Below are 10,226 nucleotides of genomic sequence, written 5' to 3' on the forward strand. Positions count from 1 at the left end.
GGGCCCGGCTCATTTCGAAGAATTCAAACAAACAACAGAGCATGGCTGTGCTGTGCCTAATTGATAGGAGTGTTAGGAAACCGATCGTAATTTGAATGCTAATTAAGAAAGATCGTTATTGACTTTAATGGGAGACAGAACAGGCTTGTGCACATCTACCAAATAATGAGAAAGTGTTGGGGTTGCTGTCGGTGCTGGGGAAACCATCATGATAATAATGTGCTGAGAAAAATGCAGCTTCCTCTCGATAAACCTTTGACAGCAGCGAGAAAGGCACTAAAGGAGAAAGGACTTTCTGTTCCCAGTCCTGGGAAGTTAACTGTTTTCTTTCTGTATAATTTACCATCATTATAACAGCACTTACAAACCCCAGTAAACAGAAATATGGATTTGTTAGGATGCCACCTACCCCTAAGCTAAATGGATAACTGGAGCTTTTAATATGCTTGTGTAAAATATCATTGTCTCCCCGCTGACAGCACCCAAAATTCTCTATTAGTAAGAAATTTTGGTAAGAAAATTCTTTAGTAGCTTTAGTGTGAGCTGAGATCAGCCCTTGTCTGATACCACTAACTAATGTTTCAGTACTCAGCATCCATAAGTCAACATGTGGTCCATGATTTTAGGGAAGTTTAGAGAGAACATTATTTTACAGAGGTATTTGGAACTAAGTAGTTGGTTTACAAATATCTTTCCCCAAAATTTAATGTCATAAGATTTCTCTTGACTCTTATTTTTACTTCTCTCAATTCATCTTTGATTTATTCCTCCCTTTTTTAATATCAGAGGGGAAGGGGAGGAGGAATGGCATGTTCAAATTCCACCCTATCAAGGTCCTCACAATCTAATAAGAGCTCAAAAATCCATAAAATTGGCCATTGTCTTTCAGCTGCAAAATCCACATCACATGCCAAGAATTACCACAACCATAAAAACTTCTCCATCTTTATTGCCAAAGGGCATATTGATTCATTGCAAAGTTTCCCAGGAATGTTTGTATTTATGCACATGACTCCGTGAATGTTGACCAGAGAGGGTGGAAAATCTCCAAGCCAACTTTTTGCCAAAATTAGATTTTTCAGCTCGATCATTAGGACTGTACTCCGATTTCCAGTGCTGGTGCTGGCATTTTTATGACAGTGGCTTTGGCTTATTAACAGAGCATGTTGAAACCAGCTTGTTGATTTTCCCCTCCTTTTTTTCACTCTGCTATACCAAAGGACATTTATTACTTTTTGATAAAAGATGCACACCCCTCCCTTAGGAGAGGGGCACTGAAGCAGGACGAGATGGCTCCTGCCTTTGTGCACCGTCTCCAGAGTAACTGGGGAAGGGCAGGAGCTGTAGTGTAATCATTCAGTGGAGAGACAAAACACAAGGCTGAAGTAAAAAGCTTAGATTAAATAATTCTTCTATGTCCCTTATGTCTTCATCTATTTCTCAAAAAGCATTATGTGCAAAGCAGAAAATGGTATTACTTTTTGTATTAATAGAAGAGATGAATCATCTAATGCCATTCAACAGTTGGAACTAATATCAAGATTCAGGTTTCACAGCTGGCTGTGAGAGAGACAGGAAATAAAGTTGCATAGATAAAAGATGTTCATGTTTTGGGGAAAATCCACGTCCAGTCCTTCAGTCTGTGACTTCCTCTCATCTTGGTAATCGAAGATCTCCCTTTAAAGCCTTCAAATTTAATTCTTGTTCTCCTGAATGCTAAACACCCAGATGAAGCATTTTCAGGATGTGCAAGGAGGGCAGTGTGGGCTTGCTGCCATGTAGCCAGCCTCCAAAAACACAGCAAAACCTCTGGAAGGATAATGATTGGGTTCTTCTGGGTGTTTAGAGCATGCCATCAGTCCAACAGCAATCTCCTGGCATCACCACGAAGGCTGCAAAGAGACAGGCACTGTTCCAAGGGCGCAGCCCACCAGCCCAGCGTGCCAAGGACTGGCTGTTCTGTGGAGTGGGGACCATCTCCCACAGCCCAGTGGCACCCAGGGACCTGGCAGAACCTCTGGGAGGTTTGGAGGAAGTTCAGGGTGAAAAGTGTCTCTGGAGCAAGACATTCTCTCTGATAATGTCAAATTGCTTTCCAAAAATCTGTGCTTTTTGGGATGTGCACTCAGGAGTATGGGTAGATTAAAGACTGAGGTGGCTCCTCCCCGTGAAACGTTCTTCTCCCACATCTCCTAGAGGCTGCCTGGCCACCCCTTCTGTCTGTGCACCACTGATACCTGAATAACCACATGAAGTGGCACCAAATTGCTGGTACCAGTTTGTTCTAATAAATTAGACCACAAAGCACAGCAAAGCAGGAGCTGTTCCATGTGTGGTTCAGCTGTTTCTGCTGCAGAGGTGGCACTCTAGGTACAGACTGCTACAGCCAGCTGTGTTTAATCCACCTGCATAATCACCCAGCTTTTTGGGAAAAAGCCTGGATGTGAGTCCCTGAGTCCAGGACATTATGACTAATCATGAGAGGGGAAATGGAGGGAACAGCACGCAGGAGGGGTATGAGTAGTGCAGTCTCCAGAGCAGGAAGAATTAATTACTTGCATCCTAATTCTTTGCAAGGTGTGGAAGTCAATGTGAGGGAAGGATGCCCACATCTTGCAGGATGCAGGTGGGTAAGGCCAGGGTCACCTTTCACAGCAAAACTTCACAGAAATTAGATGACAGCCCAACCGTGCTAAGAGTTTCTCCACATCAGAGGTTTTGAATTGCAGCAGAATAATTCCAGCATCTGTAATTAGCGCTTCCATTAAATTCTCATTGCTCTCATATTAATTTCAGGAGTTTGGAACTGTCAGAAGCATTATTAAGGGATGCTATCCTTGTCAGGAACTGCAAATAAAAGTTGAGCTTCTGATTAAAAGTTTAGGGCAGCCCTCATTATTTTCTGCATCAGAAGAGCAGTTTTTTGGGCTACCCTTTCAGTCACTACTGTTTCATTACGGAGGATCTCTAATTATTTCTGCCTAAGAGCTATTTTTAAAAAAATAAGAGACAATTTGTTTTTCACATGCTCCTCTGTGAAGCCAAATACAAAAATTCCCATTTGTTTTCAGAGCTGGAAATACCCAGTGACAGTGGGAAAGTGCTGGAAGGAGTCACTGTTGAGTTTTCCAAATTACCTACCAACTGGACAAATGAAGGCACTGGAAGGTGTAAGTCCCACATGGATACTCAGCCTTCCTCAGCTCCAGAAGCTACTGTACCATCTTCCTTGTTCATCACTATTCTCCACTAGTAGAGGTAGCACCTCTCCTATGCTCCCTCCAGGTGTGATTTAAGGACTAGGAATTAACTGTCCCTCTCATTAAGAGCCACATCCAGGATATGTGTTTCCATGAGAACCAGTACAGTTACTTTAAAAATAGACCCAACTTCCTGACTCTGGATCCAGCCACAGACCCAGCACAGCCCGGGCCTTAGGGACCTGGGAAGAGAGGATTGCTGGTTTTGGATGCAGAACAGGCATTGTGTGGAAAATCAGGCATGGGTAATTTCTTACAGAAAACCTGGCTACCTTGTGCTGCCTGTGTGCAACCTGCATACACAAAAAAATAGGTGTACAGGCTTAGAGGGCAAGGCAGGCTGGGGCTGCTGCCACAGGGGAGCTGTTCTGGGGCTAAAATCAGGGCACAACAGAGCAGCTGCAGGCTTTTCAGCTAAATATTTGCCAGGAAATAAAGATTTGGGTGAACTTAACCCCACTGTAAAGTCCTGTCAAACTTGTGTAATTGATTTCATTGGAAATTGAAGTTTGAAAAATTAAGATGCCTTATTTTAGATTATAAAAAATAGATTTCATTCCAGAAGGATGTTTTATCTTGGAATTTATGCATTTGGTGTTTAATACAAATTGAAAAAATCTTTCAATTAAAAAAAAAAAGCGCGTTTGGAGGGTTGAATAACATTTACTGAATCTTATTTTTCCATATTTTTCCATACATACAGACAATTCAGAGCATTTTTTTTTCCTTTGGGCAGTAAACAAAGAAACTGGCTCTTAATCCAGTGAGCTGCTGAATGCTTTTTACTCTGTCTGATGCCAAACATCTCTGACGACTGAGTTCTGTATTCCCTTGGTTACTTTTTAATTACATTGCAATAAAATTGCAAGCAATCTAATTTTGCCAGACGAAGCCCAGGGACTCTGAGGAAGGTGATGGGGGTCCAGCTATTTCACACACTAATTACACTCACACAGGCCCTGCAGTACTGTGCTATTTTTATTCATTCATGAAAAAAAAAATCCCTCTCTCATCTAGATCTGAGTGACTGCTATTTCATTCTCAAAAATAGTCAATGCAGTCTTCATTTCCCAAAAAACAGCTGCCCTCTTCTGTTTCCAGGGAATATTACCACCTTTCAAAATCCTAATGGTTGTGCTGTTGAAATCAAAATAAAATACCATCACTCTGCCTGCCTCAAAACAACAACCCAATCTCAATAAAGCACTGCCACCTTTCTTAAAGCCTCTGAAAAGGGGGCAATATTAAATAAGAGCTTGAAATATGGGTGTAAGGAGCGAATTGTTTGGGATTTCTGAAAGTGTGTCTGCAGTGCCATCAGGAGGTGTGATCACAGCATAGGAAGGCTGGACTGAGCCAAGGCCAAGCCGGCTGGGTTAGGGAGTACAACCGTCAGGACATGGACACTGGTGCATGAATGTGGGGACAGGCATCCCACTCACATCTTTCCAGGGACAACAGCATCTTGATGGCTACAGGCACTTGTAAGAGCCCCAACAAAGTGTGGCCACCTCTGCAATCACCCCTCCAGTTGCAGCCAGAACTTCAGAGCCTTAACCCTGCTGAGATCTGATGGGAATTCTGCATCCAGGAGGCTCAAACACATGGAAACGTGTAGTCTTCTAAGGGGCTACAAGGCTTTTGTAATTTTTTTCTCTTGATTTTTTTTGGTAGTCAGTTAGAAAACCATGGCTTGAATCTGCAGGAGGTGTGAGGCTGGTCAGTGCTGCCCAAGCAGCACATCACCGCCCACAGCAAAGCTGCTGGACCTGCAGGGAGGTGGCAAAAATGGAGCCTGGGAAGGTGGATACCAACTAATATGAGTTATTTTTGAGTTCTGAATTACCGTGACCCATTTCCTCCAAAACTTGCCTCAGTTCTCTATTGTTCTCAATTTTCCAGCCATTCCTCCAAGGAATAAAGATTAAACACTTCTTAGAGCATTTCAGGAAGGTGACTCGTCATCTCACACTATCACTGCTCACTTGTCTCCTCTACCCCATAAAATGCAACATAAAAATTCCTGAGCTGCCCTAGTAAAAAAGGATCAAGCATTTGATCACTGCATTTACATGGACATTCACCGCAATCAGATTTGCCACTCTTGTATTACACCTTGAATCTTATTTATTTCCTTGAAACAGTAATGAACCCAGTCACCCCACACTTGCTCTTTCTCCAGAGGGATAGAAAAAAATTCTCCTGAGACAGAAAAACATCACAGCTTCACTAAGGTCCCACTGAAAAAAAAAGCAGTGGCTCAAACAGGTGAAGATGGAGCAAACAGCTGCTCCCCATTCTCCGCTCCTAAGGAAGGCTGGGCATGAGAATGATGATTATAAAACAGTCTCTTGTTGTGAATGTGCAAATCTTTCCCAAGTAATATAGCCTGCCTGGAACTAGGGCACCTGGTTTTGTACATGTGCTCCAAATGAACAAGATTGTCCCCCAAAATACTACATTTCATCACCAGTTAACCTTCATAGCAAGAAATTCCACTGCAGTTGGCTATTCGGGTTTAGAAAGGTAATAACATAAAGGTAGAAAAAAGAGGAGTGAATCTAGGTGGCTGTACTTCTCCTCAGCTCTGGGCTGACACAGCCCTGGCCTCTCACAGCTCCTGTTTTGTTTTTCCTTCTATGGACTTTCCATGTGCACCCCTTGACTTTCAACACTTCCTTGCATTCTCAGGAAGAGATTTCCGTGCTTTGATGGTGTAAAAGTTAAACTTTTGAAAGAGCCTCAAACCACACAAAACAGATAAAGAGCTAACACTCATTCAGCCCTTCAAAGGCTTAATTTCTGCAAGGTAACAGTTTACTTTGGTCATATTACAAGTTCAGGGAAGCAAAAAGCTAGAGACATGATTATTCCACAGGGCTGTTGTTGGAACCAGCTGTATTGGGTTAAAGGCAGCACTTCCAACACAGATAAGTAGTTTCTAATAAACAGAAATTGGAAAAGCCTCCAGCATCGAAACAATATTAAAGATTGAATCCTTCTGGGAAAGACATGTGATATTTGTCTGGAAAAATTGCTGCCAGCCATCCGACACTATAATTGTAGAACATTAAGTTTCATCCCAAATGCCAGACATTAAGTGATGCTCCTGTATGATGTGACACAGCTTCACTTCCTTCTGGAGGAAATCTAGATCATCTTCAGCAGCACTTGCTGAGCACAGGGTGACCTCAGCTAGTCTCCAGGAAGACATTCAAATATTTGCAATTTGACTGTGGCACTGCAGTGTTGAGATGATGGGTTTCTGTGTGGAACATACAGCTTGGGACTGGGAGCAACAGGGGCCTGTTGTCTTTAATTTTGGTGTAGGTAGTTAGGTAATCCCAGCTCTGTGTAGGGAACTGCCCTGGATATTTCTAGCCAGGCTCAAAGGCTACAACTGCAGTGGCACAATTACATGCTGATGACCCTCCCTGTAGGGTTAAATTTTGTAAAAGACTAACTCACTTGGGGGGTTTTAAGGCTAGTTTTCAAAGATAGCTTGCAATCAGATTTACAAAAAATGCTACAGCAATTTAAAATGTCTGCTGAGATTTATGAAAACACCCAAGCAGATTAAGGTGACAAATGTTTTTAAATGTTGCTCATAACCTATGCCAGTCTCATGTCTGAGGGTTGGCAGGATCACCCAGGGGAACTTCAAATTTTCTGTCTCTTTCTTTCCATTCCTGTTTCTTCCACTGATTATTACTTGCCCTTCTGGGAGGTGTACATTATATTCTCTTTTAAGTATGACAACCTATGATCCCGACCAAAGGTGTATCTTTGGGTCCTGATATTTTAGGGACGCATGCTCTGATTTGGAAGATCTGTGCTGTATTCACTGTGGGAATATTATGTTGTGTGCCAATGACAATAAATGCTGGCTGGCATTTTATAACCTCAAAGCTCTTATGAACCATTGCAGGGAGCTTGGCTGCTCATCCATTTACCATGCAGTTTTTTAAGTGGGCAGCCTGACAGTCGCAGTAACACAGCTTCACTTTCTCCTAACAGCTTTAGGACATCGTTTCTTAAATCAAGACAAACTTTGAAGTTAGTGAGTGGAGAAGGCAATGCTGGCTTTGTTACCTCAGTCAAAAATGCAAGTTGAAAATATGCTTGCTAATTGCCAGGACTGATGCCATATAATTAGCATATATAGTCTGTACCCAAATTAAGAACTCCTCCCTTGGAAGCCTATTATGCCCTAATATACAGCCAGCATATGCAGACACACAGCTGTGCTCTGCCCCACCTTTGCACTTCTCAGCAGCTGTGAGGAGCTGTGTGAAAATCAATGCTAATCTAGATTAACAAGGCGTCTGCAGAAATCTGTCCCACATGTTAGACGCTGGGCAATGCATGAAAGGACTCCAGGCTGATGCAACTGTCTGTCAAGAAACCTGTTAAGAGGAGAGATGCCATTCCATGCACCCACATCCCCCCTGAACTGCCAATGCCTCTCTTCGTGCTCTGTTCACCCGCAGCCTCCAACGCTTCCTTCAAAGCTTTGGGTATGTGGCTACATCTTACATTTTAATAATGGTCATTCTTCTGTGCTGACACTAGGCTAACACACAGCCCACCCCAAGGACAAGGGCTTGACCCAGCCTGCTGCATTTTGCCTGTGTGGGAAGGGAGTGCAGGGGAAGGCTCAGCCTGCTCTGCGGTGCGGAACGATCCCTGAGCCTCCTGCATCCTGCCTCTTGTCTGGAACTGCAGGAGATCAGCCTCGAGGGAAGGCTAATACAAACGGTCAGCAGCACAGCCCGGATTTAATCAGACATTATTTCAAGGGTATAATTGCAACAAGGCAGCTGAACATCCAGAGTGTGTCTTGGGACCGTGAGATCAGCAAAAGACAGACCGGTACTATCCACTGCTGCCTCCCACTTCTACCTCCTCAGTTTTGTGTGCCTGGGGTCACCACAACCTTGAAACATCTCTTATTTTTATTTATATTCTTCTTCTGTTATCACTTTTCTTTGTACTTTTCAACAACATCCATTAGAAATTACTTGAGGGTTGCATAATAAAAATCTGCGCTTCACACAAGTAAACAGACTTTTAAATCAAAGTGGTTAAACAAACATTATAAAAGGCGTCCTATTAATTACACTTCTCTGACTGTGTGACAAGGTAAACCAAAGATAGACTAGTCAGAAACAGATTCTCAAAGACATAGTCCCTGAGAGCAGTCACAAGAGGAGGTAACTTCTGAGAAGTATCCAGCTCTTGTGCCTGGGTACCAGACAGACCAGCAACCCATAATCCCACCTACATAAATAAATGCAATATCCTCAAGACAAATAGCATTGTTCCTCTGTCTGAATTCAGACCAGCTAATCCAAACATGCTCTGATTATCACTATTCCACGAGCAGCAGGTGCTCACCAGCTTTTACAAACATAAGATACTTGTCCAAGGCTCCCAGGTATTGGGTAGTTTGGCCATTTCCTAATTGAGCCCAACATGCTGCTGCTGAGATGCTGCAAAATGTTAGAGGTAGTTGCAGTAAGGAGCTACTGGAAAATGATCTCTCATAATTACTGGACAATACCAAAGAAGAAAAGTCCTTGAAGGGACATGCAAGCACAAACATGGCAGGTCAGAGAAGAGAGGAATGAATCCCTCAAGGCTACTGAGACCACAGCCAGCCCTGCCTTGCACAGGATCCTCCCTCTTTGCAGAAACAATCCCCTCCCATACAAGTTCACACAGAGCAAAAGGAGCTATTGTCATAAATGATATCTCAACCCCCAAACTCTCTTGTCAGCAACAGAGATTTTTGACATCATGGTGTTGTTTTTACAAGTCCCTTAATTCTGAAGTATTCTTTCCAGACTCCGCAAAATATCAGGTGCTAACCCCTATGTCATTATCTCTTCTGGTCCACACGGATTTATTTGGCCATTTGATTTTCCAGAGTTTTTTTCATACCTACATTTCAACTTTTGTGTTTTTCACACTATTGGTCTTGTTGCATTTAGTTAAGTACATAGTCTGGCTTCTTCAGATAAATACTGAATTCCTGCACAGAATTCCACAGACACATCAAACGCAGCATATTTTACTTATCATGCAACTGTGTTCATCTCTTCTTACAACCCTACACCTTGTTCCTTCCCTCACAGTACCTTTTTTGTACCTTGATACTAAGAAGCAAGCCTTAGATTAATACTTTTTTAACATCTTTATATGTACTGCAAACACCTGCCACATTCCGTAGTCTCAGATAATACACTGTGGATAATCTTCCTATCTCTCTTTACACTCATGTAATTCCACTGACTTTAAACAGCTCTGCTCCTGTTTCACACAGGTAGAGAGGTGAGGGAAGCCCAGTGGAATAAGGCCAGTTGAGAGTGTGTCATTTACTGAAGGATAGGCCAATGAATCCTCGGTATTATCTGTTACAGCAGCTCATTACTATTCCCAAACAGAGAAGCAGCATTCAATCCAAACACTCTAGCAGAACTAGAAGTAGGAATAAAGAGAATTTATGTGAAGGGGACATAAATGAATACAGAAGAGCCTCCAAACCTGTGCTTTGCAAACCTGCACCCTTTACAGTCCTCCTAAAAGCTGCTGTTTTTCTACCTCTCCACCAAGGTTTAATGGCAAAGCAATATTGGAAGATCTCTCCGCCAGGATTCATTATTTAAACCACATGCTAAAGTCCATTTCCTAATGCATTATAAAGCCGCTATATAAACAATGAAAGGCCAACTGTTATTAATCAAATTGGTTTTAAAATCCAGTCATTTTCATCATCCTGTGAACAGGGAGGCTAGATAGAGATGAGGCAGGATCAGCAGCCTGGTATTAAAGGCCTTGAGTTCAATCTTCCTTTTCAGCCACAGACTTTCTGGGCAAATCTCTTTTTTTTCCCTCCCCCCAAACTTTACTTCCTCAGCTGTAGCATGTTGCAAGATAACTGAGATCCTTAGACACCAGGGTAAT

This window comes from Manacus candei, unplaced genomic scaffold (genome assembly GCF_025592945.1).
Source record: "Manacus candei isolate 608988 ecotype Guabito, Panama unplaced genomic scaffold, ASM2559294v1 h1tg000015l, whole genome shotgun sequence".
NCBI lineage: Eukaryota > Metazoa > Chordata > Aves > Passeriformes > Pipridae > Manacus > Manacus candei.